Source organism: Canis lupus, chromosome 12 (assembly GCF_048164855.1).
Source record: "Canis lupus baileyi chromosome 12, mCanLup2.hap1, whole genome shotgun sequence".
NCBI lineage: Eukaryota > Metazoa > Chordata > Mammalia > Carnivora > Canidae > Canis > Canis lupus.
Window position 1 is genome coordinate 6611436 of NC_132849.1, and position 17124 is coordinate 6628559.

The 17124-nt window shown below is 37.2% G+C and overlaps 1 protein-coding gene and 1 long non-coding RNA gene across 24 annotated transcripts in view; one reads left to right on the plus strand and one right to left on the minus strand.

Moving 5' to 3' along the window:
• LOC140601024 (uncharacterized) overlaps positions 1-17124 on the plus strand; it is a 99288-nt gene that overhangs the window by 44559 nt on the left and 37605 nt on the right. The window contains exon 8 of one of the 7 annotated variants that reach the window (XR_012004083.1): positions 10059-13576. The exons of 2 other annotated variants lie outside the window; for them this stretch is intronic. This is a non-coding gene — a long non-coding RNA (uncharacterized lncRNA). Of the gene's footprint in view, positions 1-10058; positions 13605-17124 lie in introns of those variants that run through there. 4 more of the 7 variants (XR_012004082.1, XR_012004080.1, XR_012004077.1 and 1 more) reach the window with 4 other exon arrangements.
• The window catches only part of GJA8 (gap junction protein alpha 8), a 70167-nt gene that overhangs the window by 38044 nt on the left and 14999 nt on the right, over positions 1-17124 (minus strand). For 2 of the 17 annotated variants that reach the window (XM_072769448.1, XM_072769444.1), the window contains exons 1-2: positions 15783-15944; positions 13946-14104 (exon numbers count right to left, since the gene is read on the minus strand). The exons of 8 other annotated variants lie outside the window; for them this stretch is intronic. The gene's annotated coding sequence lies outside the window, so the exon portion shown is untranslated. Of the gene's footprint in view, positions 1-13945; positions 14105-15782; positions 15952-17124 lie in introns of those variants that run through there. 7 more of the 17 variants (XM_072769457.1, XM_072769454.1, XM_072769453.1 and 4 more) reach the window with 5 other exon arrangements.

Below are 17124 nucleotides of genomic sequence, written 5' to 3' on the forward strand. Positions count from 1 at the left end.
CCAGAATTTCACTGATGTTTACCCAAAGCAAATGAAAACACAAATTTGAAAAGGTATATGCATCACTATGTTTATTGCAACACTGTTTACACTAACTAAAATATAGAAGCAACCCAAGTGTCCATCAGCAGATGAATGGATAAAGAAGATGTGGCATAGCGGGATACACAATGCACACACACACACACACACAAACACACACACAAATATTATGTATCCATGAATAAGGATGAAATCTTGCCCTTTGTGACAACATGGATGGATCTAGAGGGTATTATTCTAAGTGAAATAAATTGGACAGAGCAACACAAATACCATATGATTTCACTTATATGTGGAATCTAAAAAACAAAACAAATGAACAAACAAAAACAGATTTTTAAATACAAGTGGTCACCAGAGGGCAGGTGAATGTGGGGATGGACAAACTAGTGAAGAGGATTAACAGGTACAAATTTCCAATCATAAAGTAAATAAGCCATGGAAATGAAAGGTACAGCATAGGAAATATAGTCAATAATATAGTCACACTGTATGGTGACAGATGGTGACTACACTTACTGTGGCGAGCATTGAGTCACATAAAGAATTGTTGAATCACTTTGTTGTATACCTAAAACTAATGTAGCATTATATGTCAACTGTATTTTAAGAACCAATTAAAAACTAAAGAAAATGAAGAGGGAAAAACTTAAAAGCAGCCAGAGCTGGGAGGGGACACAACATACTGGGACACACAAAAAATCTATTAGAGCTGACTTCTCACAGGAAATAATGAAGGTGAGAAGAAATGGAATGATATATTTCATAGGTGGAAAGAAAAACAAGTCCTGTCAACTCAGAATTCAATATGCTGTGACAATATCCCTAAATTATGAGGTGGGAGAGACATTTTCAGATAAATAGAAGCTAAGAGACTTTGTTGCCAGCAGACCTACATCACAAGAAATGCTAACAAGTAGTTATTAGGCTGAAGGAAGATATCAGATGAAAATTCAGATCTACCAGAATGAAAGCAGAGAGTAAATATGTAGGTAAGTATACAACACTACCTTCGTTTTTCCTCTTAATTTCTTTAAGGGATGAGTGACTGCTTAAAACTGGCAAGAATATCTTGTAGGGTATATGATATAGGTAGAAGTATAACATATCGCAATAACACAAAGGATGGAGGAGCAGATGGAAGTATAGTTTTGCAAGAGTCTCACATTTCATGTAAAGTGCACAATATTCTCAGTAGATTATGACAAATGAACAAAACCTATGGTAATGTCTAGAGCAAACACTAAGAAAAAAATCTCAAGATACAAGTTAACTGTCAATAGAGGAAATAAAATGGAATACCAGAAAAGTTCAATTAAACCCCCCCCCAAAAAAAATAAATTAAAAAAAAAAAAAACCCTAAAAAGTCAGGAAAGGAGAAATAGAGAGGGGAAAATCCAGATGGGATAAGTAGAAAAAACAAGCAAGACGGTAGACTTATACCTAATGATCTCAATAATTACATTAAATAAATATGGACTAAACATTTTACTTAAAAGATAGATTTTCAGAAGGGCATGTAAATGATATCCAGAGGAGACAGAGCTTGAATACAAGATACATATACAGGAAAAGATAAACAGTTAGATAGAGGCAACTTGGTGTGGCTATATTAGTATTAGTAGACTTAAAGTCCAGGAATATTTCCATATTTAAAGAGGGACATTTTGCAATAATAAAAGGGTCAATTCACGAGGAAGACATAACAATTCTTTTTCTTTTTTTAAAGATTTATTTATTTATTCATGCGAGACACACAGAGAGAGAGAGGCAGAGACATAGGCAGAGGGAGAAGCAGGATCTTCACAGGAAGCTGGATGTCGGACTCGATTCCATATCCTGGGATCATGCCCTGAGCTTGAAGGCAGACGCTAAACCCCTGAGCCACCCAGGCGTCCCAAGACATAACAATTCTAAATATAAATGCATCTAATAACAGAAGCAAAACGTGACAGAACTATAGGGAAAAATAGACGAGTATCTAATTATAGTGGGAGATTTTAATAACTTTCTCTAATTTATAGAACAAGTAAATTAAAAAGTTAGTAAGGATAAAAAGTTTTGAACTACACAATCAACAACTTTACTTAACTGACATTTATAGAACATTCTACCCTGTAATAGCAGAATAAACATTTGAGTGCTCAGCAAACATTCCCCAAGTTGGACCATAGGCTGGGGCATAAAATAACTGACAGTGCTTTCAGAAGATTAATATCTTACAGAATATATTTGACTATAGTAAAATTAAGTTAGAAATCTGTAACAATAAGGTATCTAGAAAAATCCTCCAATACTTAGAAATATAACAACACATGCATAAATTGCCCATGTCTTAAAGAAAAAATCATAAGAGAAATTGGAAAATGAAACAAAAATGTCAGTATACTTCTGAAAAAATAACTTTTTAAATGGAAATTTATTTTATTACTTAAAGTCAATTAGCCAACATATAGTACATCATTAGTTTCAGATGTAGTGTTCAACAATTTATCAGTTGCTCAGTCACTTAAGTACCTGCCTAAGGCTTGGGCTGCCTGCTCCATGGGGAGTCTGCTTTTCCTCCCTCCCCTGCTGCTCCCCCTGCTTGTACACTCTCTCTTTCTCTCTCAGATAAATAAATAAAATCGTAAAAAACATATTTTATCCGTTTCGTATTAACACCCAGTGTTCATCACATCACGTGCCCTCCTTAATGCCCATCACCCAACTAACCCATACCCTAACCACTTCCCCTCTAGCAACCCTGTTTGTTTCCTATAGTTAATTTTCTTATGGTTTTTCTCCTTGATGACTTCCCATTCACTTCTTCCTCCCTTACCCTATGATCCTCCATGCTATTTCTTTTATTCCACATATGAGTGAAACCATATGATAATTGTCTTTCTTTGATTGACTTATTTTGCTCAGCATAATACCCCCCAGTTCCATCCACAACAATATAAATGGTGAGTATTCGTTCTTTCTAATGCTGAGTAATATTCCATTATATATACATTGTATATTACCTTATGCATACACACACACACATATATGTATATATATATATTACATCTTTATCCATTCATCTGTCTGTGGACATCTTGGTTCTTTCCATAGTTTGGCTATTGTGGACATTGCTGCCGTGAACACGGGTGCAGGTGCCCTACTGGATCACTACATTTGTATCTTTGGGGTAAATACCCAGTAGTGCAATTGCTGGATTGTAGGGTAGCTTTATTTTTAACTTCTTAAGGAAGTTAAAAGGAAGCCACTTTTCCAGAGTGGCTGCACCAGTTTGCATTCCCACAAACAGTGTATGAGAGTTCTCCTTTCTCTGCATCTTCACCAACATTTGTTGTCTTTGTCTTGTTAATTTTAGCCATTCTGACTCTGTATGAGGTGGTATCTCATTGTGGTTTTGATTTGTATTTCCCTGATGGCAAGTGATGTGGAGCCTTTTTTCATGTGTCTGTTGGCCATTTGTATGTCTTTGGAGAAATGTCTGTTTATGTTTTCTGCCCATTTCTTGACTGGTTTGTTTCTTGGGTGTTGAATTTGATAAGTTCTTCAGAGATTTTGGATACTAGCTCTTTATCTGATAAGACATTTGTAAATATCTTCTCTCATTCTGTGGGTTGCCTTTTATTTTTGTTGACTTTTTCCTTTGCTGTGCAAAAGCTTTTTATCTTGATAAAGTCCCAATAGTTCATTTTGCTTTTGTTTCCCTTGCCTTTGGGGATATATCTAAGAAGTTGCTGTGGCTGAGGTCAAAGAGATTGCTACCTGCATTCTTCTCCAGGATTTTGATTGATTTCTGTCTCACATTTAGATTTTTCATCCATCTTAAGTTTATCTTTGTGTACGGTGTAAGAAAAGATCCAGTTATATTCTGCATGTGGCTGTCCAATTTTCCCAACACCGTTTGTTGAAGATACTGTCTTTTTTCCCATTGGATATTCTTTCCTGCCTTGTTGAAGATGAGTTGACCATAGATTTGAGGGTCCATTTCTGGGTTCTCTATTATGTTCTATCAATCTATGTGTCTGTTTTTGTGCCAGTACCATACTGTCTTGATGATTACAGCTTTGTAATATAGCTTGAAGTCAGGCATTGTGATGCCACCAGCTTTGGTTTTCTTTTTCAACATTCCTCTGGTTATTCAGGTGTTTTCTGATTCCATACAAATTTTAGGATTATTTATTCCAGCTCTGTGAAAAAATTTGGTGGTATAGAGATTGCATTGAATGTGGAAATTGCTCTGGATAGCATAGGCATTTTCACAATATTTGTTCTTCCAATCCATGAGCATGGAATGTTTTTCCATTTCTTTGTGTCTTCCTGAATTTCTTTCATAAGTCTTCTGCATTTCTAAGAATGCAGATCCTTTGCTACTTCTTTTATTCAGCTTATTCCTAGGTATCTTATTGTTTTTGGTGCAATTATAAATGGTATTGATTCCTTAATTTCTCTTTCTTCTATCTGAGTGTATAGAAATGCAACTGATCTTTGTGCACTGATTTTATATTCTGCCACTTTGCTGAATTCCTGTATGAGTTCTAGCAATTTTGGGGTGGAGTCTTTTGGGCTTTCCACATAGAGAACCATATTATCTTCAAAGAGTAAGAGTTTAACTTCTTCTTTGCCAATTTTAGAGCCTTTTACTTTTTTTTTTGTTGTCTGATTGCTGAGGCTAAGTCTTCTAGTACTATGTTGAACAGTGGTGAAAGTGGACATCCTGTAGTGTTCCTGACCTTAGGGGAAAAGCTCTGTTTTTCCCCACTGAGAATGATGTTCACTGTGGGCTTTTCATAGATGGTTTTTATGATATTGATGTATGTTACCTCTATCCCTACACTATGGAGAGTTTTAACCAAGAAAGAAGCTGTATTTTATCAAATACTTTTTCTGCATCGATTGAGAGTATCATCTGGTTCTTATTCTTTTATTAATGTAGTGTATCACATTTATTGATTTGTGGATGTTGAACCATCCTTGCAGTTCAGGAATAAATCCCAGTTGGTTGTGGTGAATAATCCTTTAATGTACTGTTGGATCCTATTGGCTAGTATCTTGGTGAGAATTTTGGCAGCCATGTTCATCAAGGGTAGTGGTCTGTAATTCTCCTTTGTAATGGGATCTTTGTTTGGTTTTGGGATCAAAGTAATGCTGGCCTCATAGAAAGAGTTTGGAAGTTTTCCTTCCATTTCTATCCTTTGAAACTTCTTTAGTAGAATAGGTATTATTTCTTCTTTAAATGTTTGGTAGAATTCCCCTGAGAAGTCATCTGGCACTGGACTCTTGTTTGTTGGGAGATTTTTGATTACTGCTTCAATTTCCTTGCTGGTTATGGGTCTGTTCAGATTTTCTATTTCTTCTTGTTTCAGTTTTGGTAGTTTATAAGTTTCCAAGAATGTATCCATTTCTTCCAGATTGCCTAATTTGTTGGCATATAGTTGCTTATAATACGTTTTTTAAAAAGATTTTATTTATTTATTCATGAGAGGCAGAAACACAGGCAGAGGGAAAAGCAAGCTCCATGCAGGGAGCCTGATGTGGGACTTGATCCTGGGACTCCAAGATAACACCCTGGACCAAAGGCAGGCACTAAACTACTGAGCCACCAAGGGATCTCCCTTATAACAAGTTTTAAAAATTGTTTGTATTTCTTTGGTGTTGGTCATGATCTCTCCTCTTTTATTCATGATTTTATTTATTTGTGTCCTCTCTCTTTTCTTTTTGATAAGTCTGGCTAGGTGTTTATTGATCTTATGAATTCTTTCAAAGAATCAACTTCTAGTTTCATTGATCTGTTCTACTGTTCTTCTGGTTTTATTTCATTGATTTATGCTCTAATTTTTATTATTTCTCTTTTCCTACTGGGTTTAGGTTTTTTTACTGTTCTTTCTCCAGCTCTTTTAGGTGTAAATTTATCTTGTGTTTTTGAGACTTCTAATTTTTTGAGAAAGGCTTGTACTGCCATGTACTCCCCTCTTAACAGCTTTTGCTGTATTCCAAAGGTTTAGAACAGTTGTGTTTTAATTTTAATTTGTTTTCATGAATTAAAAAAAAACTTCTTTAATTTCCTGGCTGACTCATTCCTTCTTTAGTAGGATGGTCTTTAACCTCCAAGTGTTTGAGTTCATTCCAAATTTCCTCTTGTGATTGAATTCAAGTTTCAAAGTATTGTGGCCTGAAAATATGCAAGGAATAATCCCAATCTTTTGGTGTCAGTTGAGACCTGATTTGTTGCCTAGTATGTGATCTATTTTGGAGAATGTTCCATGTGCACTTGAGAAGAATGTATTCTGTTGCTGTTGGATGGGCTGCTCTAAATATATCTGTGAAGTTCATCTGGTCCAGTGTGTTATTCAAAGTTCTTGTTTCTTTGTTGGTCTTCTGCTTAGATGATCTGTTTATTGCAGTGAGTGGGGTGTTGAAGTCCCCTACTATGATTGTATTATTATCAATGTGTTTCTTTAAGTTTTTTATTAATTGGTTTATATAATTGGCCATTCCCAAGTAAGGAGCATAAATATTTATAATTGTTAGATCTTCTTGTTAGATAGAACCTTTAAGTATGATATAGTGTCCCTCTTCATTCCTTACTACAGTCTTTGGTTTAAAACCTAATTGGTCAGATATAAGGATTGTTATGCCAGCTTTCTTTTGATGTCCATTGGCATAATAAATGGATCTCCATCCCTTTGCTTTCAATCTGCAGCTGTTTTTAGGTTTCAAATGAGTCTCTTGTAGACAGCACATGGATGGGTCTTGCTTTTTTTTTTTTTTAATTTTTATTTATTTATGATAGTCACACAGAGAGAGGGAGAGAGAGGCAGAGACACAGGCAGAGGGAGAAGCAGGCTCCATGCACTGGGAGCCCGACGTGGGATTTGATCCCGGGTCTCCAGGATCGCGCCCTGGGCCAAAGGCAGGCGCCAAACAGCTGCGCCACCCATGGATCCCGGGTCTTGCTTTTTTAACCAATCTGTTACCCTATATCTTTTGATTAGAGCATTTAGCCCATTTACATTCAGACTAACTATTGAAAGATATGAATTTAGTGCCACTGTATTACTTGCACAGTCCCTGTTTCTGTAGATTGTCTCTGTTTCTTTCTGGTCTATGTTACTTTCGGTCTCTCATCGCTTATAGGATATCCTTTAATATTTCTTGCAGGGCTGTTTTAGTGGTCACAAATTCTAGTTTTTGTTTGTTCAGGCAGCTTATCTCTCCTTCCATTCTGAATGACAGCCTTGCTGGATAAAGTATTCTTAGCTACATGTTTTTCTCATTTGGTACACTAAATATATCATGCCAGCCCTTTTGGGCCTGCCAGGTCTCTGTGGACAGGTCTACTGCCAGCCTGATGTTTCTACCTCTGTAGGTTAAGGAGTTCTTGTCTTGAGCTGCTTTCAGGATTTTCTCTTTATCTCTGAAATTTGCAAGCTTCACTATTATATGTTTAGTATTATATATTATCAATTTTTATTGATTTTGAGAGGGGTCCTCTTTGCCTCTTGGACTTGAATGTCTTTCCTTCTCTAGATGAGGAAGTTCTCAGCTATGATTTGCTCAAATATACCTTCTGTTCCTCTCTCTCTTCTTTCTCAGGGACCCCACTAATTCTAATATTGCTTCACTGATTTCTTGAAGCCTCCTTTCATGGTCCATTAGTTGTTTTCTCTCTTTTCTTCAGCTTCTTTCCATTCTATCAACTTGTCTTCTGTATTACTGACTCTCTCTTCTGCCTCATTTACCCTAGCTGTTAGGTCATCCAATTTTGAGTGCATCTCAGTTAAAGCATTTTTAATTTCAGCCTGGTTAGATTTTGTTTCTGTACTAAGAGATTCTCTAGTGTCTTTTATGCTTTTTTCAAGGCCAGCTAGTAACTTTATAATCGTTATCCTGAATTCCAGCGCTGACATTTTACTTATATCCATACGAATTAGATCTGTGGCAGAGAGTATTATCTCTGGTTCTTTGTTTTGTTGTGAATTCCTCCTTCTAGTCATTTTGCCCAGAGAAGAATAGATGAATGAGAGAACAAAATAACCATGACCCAAGCAAAATACACACTAGACAATTTTGAAGAGGCCAGAAACTAAAAAAGGAAAGAAAAAAAAAAAGAAAAGAAAGGGGCAGGGAGAGAGAATATAATCTCTCAGGTGGACAAAGCAGGGTGATCCACTTGGTCCTTGATGTATTTTGGTCTGTTTATTAGAAGACACTAAATCCCCAGATTGTGAAGAACTAAAACTTACATATACACAAAAATAAAAAGGAATACAGCAAAAGGAAGTCAAGAATGAAGAATATATCTATAAAATGTAAATGTAAAAAAATGAAAGTTAAAAAAATACTTAAAAGCAAAGAGTTGATGAAAATAAGAAACTAATTGAAAAGGAAAGAAATTTAAAAAAAGAAAAGGAAAAAATTTAAAAGAAAGATAAATGAATCATGAGAAAAACCCCTCAAATTCTATATGCTATTTTCCCCTAGCCCTGGAATTTTGCAGTCTTGTGTGCTCTGTAAACTTGGTATTCACCTCTTGTTTTAGCTGGTCTTCTTGGGGAGGGGTCTGATGTGCTGATTCTCAGGTGTCTTTGCCTGGGTGGAGTTGCATTGCCCTTGCCAGAATGCCAGGTTCCATGTAAGCTGTTACTGGTTGCTCTATATTTTCTTTTGTTCTCTGTGCCTCCTGTGCCTCCTTAGAGGATGAAAATAAAAAATGGCTTCACCTTGACCCCCCCAGCCCCAGAGCTGAAAGAGTATGGTCTCCTCTCTTCAGTAAACCTTTAGGGAAAAACATTCTTCACTTTTGTGTGTGCCAAACTCTGCAGACTCCTGTGGTGTGGGACCCCATTGATCCTCCTGACGGAAGGTGGAGGGCCACTGTGTTTCTGCTCTTTGCAGGGCCCCTGCAGGGAGAGTGGTTGCCCAATCATGCTGCAGTTCCCAGTTTATGGTGATTGGAGCTGAGAGCTCCCTCCTGGGCTCACTAACCATAATGGTTTCCCCTGCTGAATGCTTGGGAATGCTGCCTACTCAGGCACCCCATTTTTTCTATGACCCTGGGATCCTGAGACCATGCTGTCCTACCTAGGATTCTGCTCCACTTTACTACTTTTTTTTTAAAATTTTTATTTATTTATGATAGTCACACAGAGAGAGAGAGGCAGAGACACAGGCAGAGGGAGAAGCAGGCTCCATGCACTGGGAGCCCGACGTGGGATTCGATCCCGGGTCTCCAGGATCGCGCCCTGGGCCAAAGGCAGGCGCCAAACCACTGCGCCACCCAGGGATCCCTCCACTTTACTACTTGAGCATCTTTCAGGCAGGGACTTCTTTTACTGGAGCAGACTTCTAAAAATTCCGATTTTGTGCTCCACTGCTATCACTTTCCGATAGCTGGCTTATAGAGGCTCCCTCCCACTGCAGTTTATCTTCTGAAATATCCCCTCAGATTCACTTCTCCACACCCCCTATTTTGCAAAAAGTGGCTGCTTTTCTATTTGTTGAATTCCAGCAATTCTTTTCTTACATCTCTGGTTGAATTCATAGGTGTTCAGAATAATTTGACAATTATCTAGCGAAATTCAAGGGACCAGATGAAACAGGGTCCCATGTTCTTATGCTGTCTTGCCCTTCCTCCTAAAGAAATACTTGAAGGCACATTTAAAGCTTTTTTCTTTTTTTTCAGAAAAGTAAAAATGTTTAAAATCAATGATCTACATTTCACCTTAAGAAGCTATATTTGAAAATGTTCAATACTCATTCATGATTAAAATGCTCACCAGAAAAGGGATAGAGCCTCCTCAATTTGATAATGAACATCTATGAAAAATTCTATAGCTACATCATACTTAATAGTATAATATTGAGTGCGTATCTCCTAAGATCAGAACAAGTGTTCTCACTACTTCTACTCAGTATTGTATGGAAGACCCTAACCAGTACAATATGGAAAAGAAACAAATGAAATAAAGTTTGAGAAAGATGAAGTAAAATTGTCTTTTTTTTTTTTTTTTCAGATGGCATGACAGTGTATTCAGGAAATGCTGAGGAACATAAATTCTCCCCCACCCGAAATTGTACTGGAACCACCAAGTGCATTTAAAAAATCAGATGATATAAAGTCATTGTACAAAGATTGATCATATTTGTTTATACTAGCAGTAAAAAATTGGACAATTAAATATAAAAATATTACAATAATATAGAAAACAAAATGCTTGGGAATAAATTTAGTAGAAGTGCAAAATGTCAACACTGAGCACAAAACATTGTTGGGAGGAATTAAGTAAATCATAAACAAGAGGAGAGATATATTGTGGTTACAGATTGGAAGAATCAATGTGGGAAAAGTGCCCATTCTCTACAAATAGATCTATAGATTTAGTACAATCTCAATCACATCCTAGTGGATTCTTAAAAATATAAATTGACATGTTGATTCTTAAATTTATGTAGAAATGCAAAGGACTTAAATAGTCAAAACAATCTGGAAAAAGAATAAATTTGGAGAATTCCCATTACTTGATTACATGAATATAGTAATTAATATTTTATAATATAGTAATTTCTATGAAGCATACAAATTAGATAAATAAAACAGAATAGAGTACAGAAAAGAGATTCACACATATATGGTAAATTGATTTTTGACCAATTATCAAGTTAGTTCAGTAGAGGAAGGGATAGTCTTTCCCCAAATAGTGATATAACAGCAGGATAAATGTATTTTTTAAATTAATCTTTACCCTTACATCATACTATATACAAAATTAATTTGAGATGGATCATAGTCCTAAACATAAAAGGTAAAATTATAATAGTTCTAGAGGAAAACATAGGAGAATATTTTTGTGACCTTGGCATCACAAGATATTTCTTAGCTCACAAAAAGCACTAATCAAAGAGAAAAAATATTGACAAATTAGATTTATCAACATTCAAAGCTTCTGCTCATTAAAAGACATCATTAAAATAAAAAGACCAGGCATAGTCTAGGAAAAAAATATTTGTAAAACTTATATCTGACAAAGAACTTCTTTCTGATAAATGTGAAGAATTCTTACAGATCAATTGTGAAAAGATAATCCAGCAAATAGAATGGGCAAAAGGCTTGCATAAACACTTCACAAAAGAAGATATATATGTGGCTAATATGCACATGAAAATGTGTTCAACATCACTAGTCATTAGGAAAATGCAAATTAAAACCACAATGAAATAACACTATGTACATATCCACCAGAATAATTACAATCAGGGGCACCTGGCTGTCTCAGCAGAACATGTGACTCGATCTTGGGGTTGTAAATTTGAGCCCCACGTATGGTGTAGAGATTACTTAAAAATAAAATCTTTTAAAAATGGCTATAATGAAAAAGGGAAATTGGAACTTGCATACATTGGTGGTCAAATTTGCAGCAGTGTTTGGAAGTCCTTAAAAAAGTTAAACATGAACACTGGGGTGCATGTATCCGTTTGAATCTGTGTTTTTATATCTTTGGGTAAATATCTACTAGTGCAATTGCTCGATCATAGGGTGGTTCTATTTTTAACTTTTTGAGGAACCTCCATATTGTTTTCCAGAATGGCTGCACCAGCTTGCAGTCCCACCAACAGTATGAGAGGGTTCCCCTTTCTCCACATCCTTGCCAACACCTGTTGTTTTCTGTGTTGTTAATTTTAGCCATTCTGACAGGTGTGAGGTGGTATCTCATTGTGGTTTTGATTTGTGTTTCCCTAATAATGAGTGATGTGGAGTATCTTTTCATGTGTCTGTTCACCATGTATATGACTGCTTTGGAAAAATGTCTATTCATGTCTTCTGCCCATTACTAAACTAGATTATTGTTTTTTGGGTGTTCAGCTTTATAAGTTCTTTATATATTTTGGATACTAATCCTTTATCAGATATGTCATTTGCAAATATCTTCTCCCATTCTGTAGGTTGAGGCTCATGGAGGAACAACAAATATTGTTAAAATGTCTCTGCTACCCAAAGCAATCTACACATTCAAAGCAATCCCTATTAAAATATCATCAACATTTTTCACAGAGTTGAAATAAACAATCCTAAAATTTGTATGGAACCAGAAAAGATCCCTTTTAGTTTTGTTGATTGTTTCTTTCACTGTGAGGAAACCTTTTATTTTGATGAAGTCTCAACAGTTTATTTTTGCTTTTGTTTCCCTTGCCTCAGGAGACATTTCTAGTACAAAGTTGCTACAGTTGAGGTCAAAGAGTTACTGCCTGTATTTTCTTCCAGGATTTTAATGGTTTCCTGTCTCACATATACGTCTTTCATCTATTTTGAATTTATTTTTGTGTATGGTGTAAGAAAGTGGTCCACTTTCATTCTTTTGCATATGGCTGTCCAGTTTTTCCAACACCATTTGTTGAAGGGACGGTCTTTTTTTCCCATCAGATATTTTTTTTTCTGCTTTGTCAAAGATTAGTTGGCCATTTAGTTGTGGGTCCTTTCTGGGTTTTCTATTTTATTCCATTGATTTATGTCTGTTTTTGTGCCTATACTACACAGTCTTGATCACTATAGTTTTGCAATATAACTTGAAGTCCAAAATTATGATACCTCTAGCTTTGCTTTGCTTTTTCAAGATGGCTTTGCTTATTTGGGGTCTTTTGTGGTTCCATACAAATTTTATGATTGTTTATTCTAGTTCTGTGAAAAACGCTGGTGGTATTTTGATAGGGATTACATCATCAACAATAGCCAAATTATGGAAAGAGTCCAATCGACTAATGAACAGATAAAGAAGATGTGAGATGTATATATATATATATATATATATACACATATATACATATATATGATGTATGTATATATATGCATATATGTATATATGTATGTATATATATGCATGTGAGATGTGTATATATATATATTCATATATACATATATATATGAATAACTCAGCCATAAAAAAGAATGAAATCTTGCCATTTGCTGTGACATGGATGGAGCTAGAGAGTATTATGCTAAGTGAAGTAAGTCAGTCAGAGAAAGACAAATACCAAATGACTTTACTCATATGTGGAATTTAAGAAACAAAACAGATGAACATATGGGGGGGAAAAAGAGAGGCAAACCAGGAAACAGACTCTTAACTACAGAGAACAAACTGAGGGTTGCCAGAGGGGAGGTGGGTGAGGGATGGTCTAAGTAGGTGATGGGTATTAAGGAGGGCCCTTGTGATGAGCAATAGGTGCTATATGTAAGTGATAAATCACTATATCTTGCACCTGAAACTAAAGTTACACTGTATGTTAACTAACTGGAATTTTAAAACTTGAAGAAAAACTGTTAAATATGAACCTACTCTATAATCCAGCAATTTATCTCTTAGATGCTAACCCAAAAGAAATAAAAACATGTTGGCAAAAAAGACTTGTGTAAGGATGTTCACAGCAGCTTTATTAGTTAAAGCCAAAAATTGTAAATAACCCGAGTCTATCAACAGGAGAATGCATAAACAAATCATGGTATGCCCATACAATGGAATTCTATTCAGCAATAAAAAGGAATGAACTATGGATACACACAATATACACAAATTCCAAAAGAATTATCCTAAGTTAAAGAAGCCAGGCACAAAGGACTATGACTGTACAATTTTTTTTAGATGAAAAACTAAAAAAATGGCAAAATTACAGTGACGAGAACGAGACCCATGACTGTCAGAGGACAGGGAATGTAGGGAGGGGATTGACTGTAAAGAAGCTGGCAGAACTTTTTTGCATGATTGAAATGTTCTATATCTCGATTGTAGTGGTGATTACATGGCTATATACCCTTGTGGAAATTTAGCAAAGTGTATGCTTTTAATGGGTGAACTTTATTGTGTGTTAGTTATGCCTCACTAAAATAAAGGTGATTTGAAAACACAACCTTATGGGGGCATCTGGGTGATGTAGTTGGTTAAGCATCCAACTCTTGCTCAGCTCCAGTTGTGATCTCAGAGTCATGATCTCAGTGTTGTATGGGTTCTGTGCTCAGTACAGAGTCCTCTTAAGTTTCTCTTGCTCTTTCCCTCCACCCTTCCACCACCTTTAAAATAATATACAAATAAATCTTTTTAAGAAAACACAACCTTATGAAGATAGGCATTATTATCTCTATTTTATGGATGGAAAGGGTGAGATCAGAGAGGTAATATTAACTTGCCTAAGTTCATACAGCAAGTAAGTGGCAAAGCCAGAGTTTGAACTTCCACATCTTTGATGGCAAAGACTATGTTCTTTATGTTACACAAAGAACTTAAAAATGAATATGTGTGTGTTTATTTATACAGGTAGGCATCTTCTGCTCCTTCAATTAGCATGGAAGTGCTTTAAGGCAAGGACTTTCATATATACTTACTTCCCTTCTTGTTCCAGCTTGTAGGATTGCTCTAGAACAGGGTCAAGCAGCGTATAGACCTGAGCTTTCCCAGCACTCCTTGACCTTGAATTGATTACAGGCACATCTGAGGTATTGGTTCCCCTCATCCTGCAGGCATCTGGAGTCCCTGGGCTAGTTGCCCTGGCTAAGATCATCTCCATGTGTTACTCCAGGGAGCCAATAAGAAAATATTCTTATTTTCTATTCCGTGAAAAAGATTAGGAGCATTGACTTACACAGGAAGTGCTGCTGGAATTCAAAAGTGAGAGAGGGTGACTCTGATTGAGATGCTCTGGTCAAGGACCCAAGGGGAAGAATTTGCTAATCAGAGAGGAAGGGAAGGGAGTGTGTGGATGGGGAAGAGAAGAATGGATTGGAGTGGGATTGGGCTTGACACATGTTTGGAGACAGTGAGCAGAGCCCCCAGGCTGCTGCTGGACTTTTGGAGATGGACTGGAGAGGAAGATGAATGCTTTTCTGGTGAGGGCCTGGCCTCGGGGCTAAGGAGTAGGAATGCAGTTCAGAGCTCTGCAGTACAAAGCTCCCTGTTCAGATGTCACATAAGCTTTAAGGTGTGTTTAGGGAGGCTGGGGGTAGGGAAGTTAAAGTGTGTGTGTTTAAGAATAACATGCTGTTCCCGGATTTGTGGCTGAGGGTCCTGCTTGATGCTGGGAAGGGCCAGCCCCTCAACCTGGAGCCACTGGTGAAGTCTGGCTTTCCTTTTCACACAGCATTTGTTCCCAGCCCCTGGCTGTCTCCCCTGGGAGGACATCCGTGGGGACGGTTCCTGTTTCCCTGCCTTTGCTGGCTATTGCCTTCCTGAATGTGATATGATTGTTTCACTGGGCACAGTGCAAAGATGCCAGTGGAGAACGGAACTATCTCATGCCTCAGCAATTTTTTAAGGCAAAAAAGAAAAGGCTATTGAACTTGGGACCCCTGGACCTGAAGTCCTCTCTTCCTGGTGTGGAAGCGGGGGACATTGTACAGGATCTATCAGTCAGTCATATGGGCCAGATAGCCAACATGGGAACGATTTGACTCTCATCCATCAGCTAAGCAGTGACAATAGCACTAAATTCCGTCTTGCTCTCAAACTGCTATATTTATGCTGTTCCCCTGGGGAATCTTGGGGCATGGAAATGGAGGGCTTTATCCTTGGCCTGCTCCCCCTTCTCTCCTTCTACATCCTTGGCCTCTTTTAATATTTTTTCATTCATTCACTCATTATTCACTTGTTCAACAAATATTTTTTGAGTATCTATTATGTGCTAGAGACTGTGCTATATAATGAAAATATAGCAGTGCTTAAGAGAAATCCCCATCCTTGATGTTACACACTTACCGTCTGCTGGAAAAGATTGTCCACTGAATACAGGCATTCAGACAGAAAGAAAATACAGAACAAAAGAAATGCTCTTTGAAGCTTGGGCTGTGTCTAATTTATCCTTGACCATCTTGAAACACACCACGATGCATGGCACATAATAGGCGCACTGTGATTATTTGCTGACTTAATAATGACCCAATGAGTGAGAAGTTACATAACATAATATAAAAAGAACATAGGCTCTGGAGTTCCATAGGCCTGAATTTGATTTTCAGCTTGACCACTTCTTGGCTGGTATGATCTTAGGTAAGTTGTATAACCCCTCTAGGTCTCAGTTTCCTCATTTGAAAAATAATGTTAATAATACCTATTTCATGGAAATTTGGTAAGGATTAATGGTAAGTATTAAAGAATGTGTAAAGTGTAAGTATGTAAAGTACCTAGCACATAGTGAACAACAAAGAGCTTATATAATTTTTGGTGTCATCAATAATGAATAATAATGATTAAATGATTAATAGAGAAAAAAGATATTATAGTATGAAGAAAGGTATAGCTACAGAGGGCAGAGGTCCTCATAGAGATGAGAAGTCACTGAGCTGTGTCTGAAAGGCCACCCACAGGTGGATAAATGTACAGGGGGGCATGAGCAGTGCAGAGAGTGCAAGCAACAGAGAGGCACTGGGCAAAATCATGGTGCATGTCTGGGACTCAGCAGAGGAGAGAGCCTGAAAGAAGTGGAGAGATGGACTAGCCCAGAGGGCTCCTTCAGGATTTAATTATGGCTCAGTGGAGTCTTCTTAAGTTGGGGTAGTCATGTGCTAAGTGGTGTTCTGGTATCATCAATCTGGGGCAGTGTATAGGGTCTCTAGGCAGGGAGGCAGGGAGGCAGGGGGAACAGCTAGGAGTATACAATCATCCAAGTGGCATGGGGCCTAGATTCAGGGGGAAGCAGGAGAACAAAAGGGAAAGTGTAGATGTGCCACACTTTGAGATGGAAGAATCAGCAGGACCAGCTTTAAAGAAGCTTGACCAGGATCACAGAGTCAGGAGGTAAAAAAGATCAACTCCTCTCTACCACCACCACCAAAAAAACTGCTCCTCTAGTGAGCTCTGCTTCACTGTCTTAATAATTTTTAAGTGCATTGTTGAGTATACTCCTATGTTATGCAACTGATCTCCAGAACTTTCTCATCTTGCAAAACTGAAACTCTGTACCCATTAAGCAACTCCTCATTTTCCCCTCACCCAGTCCTAGAAATCACCATTCTAACTTTCTGTTTGTGTAAGATAACCTTCCATCCCCACCTTTTTTACAACTTGAACATGAGCATTCATGTTGAAGGGGCCTCTGGAA